Source organism: Perkinsus marinus (genome assembly GCF_000006405.1).
Source record: "Perkinsus marinus ATCC 50983 genomic scaffold scf_1104296931260, whole genome shotgun sequence".
Taxonomy (NCBI): Eukaryota; Perkinsozoa; order Perkinsida; family Perkinsidae; genus Perkinsus; species Perkinsus marinus.
Window position 1 is genome coordinate 114,931 of NW_003215828.1, and position 1,467 is coordinate 116,397.

The window sequence follows — 1,467 nt, forward strand, 5'->3', positions numbered from 1 at the left end:
TGAGGAAACACGTCCCAGTAATGGCGCTCATCTAAGCGCTGGTGCCTGGCCATATTCAGGGGTATCATGCGAGCTCAACGAGCCAGTCGACGCAATGGTCACATCGTGACCGGGGGTTACGTAGAGCTGTGGAGCGGCGAGGAATCGCTGGGGCCTCAGCCCATATCATTCCCTTGATGATTCGTGCAGTGAGCTCCTTACTCAGCTTGGGTGGAGATCTTTCGCTTTGTTTGTGCTGCCTCTCGCAGATTTCCGGAGCCCCAGTCGTGCTACAAGAGACCGAGATCCTCTACGCTACTACCACGACAAGCCGGAGACGAAACCTCATAGGTCGGTGTCGCCCGACCGTGCCTTCTCACACTGTTGTTAACAGCTACGGTGCTGATTTCCGACCTGGGAGGAGGTTGCAGCACGGCGCCGATGGAAACCTCGAGGAGTCCCCACATGGTCACCACCTGAGAAACCCCATCACTGGTAAGACACCCTTCCTTCGGGTGAACCACCTCGCAGCATATTCAGGAGAAGGCGTGAAAACGTCCGACCAGCAGCGGGTTGGTCCTCGGGCTACAGCCAGAATGCTTCAGCCAAGGACATCGAGAACAGTTAACCCTTTCGTGAGACACCCAGCGCCAGGTGCTGAGGAGTCTTCGCTGCACAGTTACTTCCTCTCGATGACTCAGCCGTCTGTGGTAGTCGGAGGGCTCCGAGGCCGCAAGGGAAGAGTGGTGACAATCACCTGGGCATTGGCCTCGTACCCAGTCAGAAAGGTGGACCCGTTCCCTTTGGCGACCTCGCACTGGATGGCCATGTAGACCCCCCACGGGGCAGTGGATTGAGAGTTAGCAAGAACTATGAGGACCTCAAGGGCTCGACTGTAAGTCGATTACATCTTCCAATCCTATCTAGTGGGGTCAGGTTGGCGACATCCTCACCGCCGAGCGAGAGATCTGTCGTACTGATGATAGCCCAGTCCACAACTTGGAAACTGCAGGTCTCCGCGAATTGTTTGTTTTTCCACCCATCCCGTACGCAGACCCTCAGAGGGAGGAAGACTTTGAGAGGCTATGTCGGGCCACCAAGTCGACTTTCAAGCGGAGACAGCGGGGCTTGAGCTCGGCGAGAGCTCTCAACTCCCAGGACTGCATACCCAGCTTTTATGGTTGAGCATGGTACGGTATCTTGTTGCTGGTCTGTGTTGTTGGGTTCACAAGTCGGGGCCTTCTCTGGACAGTACTAGGCTTATCGTGGGTCTAATGAGCTGCTTCCTAGAAGGGCACGTCGGGGCACTACTGACGGCTTTGGGCAGTCGGAGTGCCGTCGAGGAGGAGAGCATGGGCAGCGGCATGACTCTGGCGGAATGCGTAGCGATACACGGGGAGGCGAGGGGGCAGATCTTCTACAGAGTGAGTTGAACTAGTTGAGGGTCAGCTGTGAGGACTCGCTGTGTCCTCAGGGGTATGCGGGAGG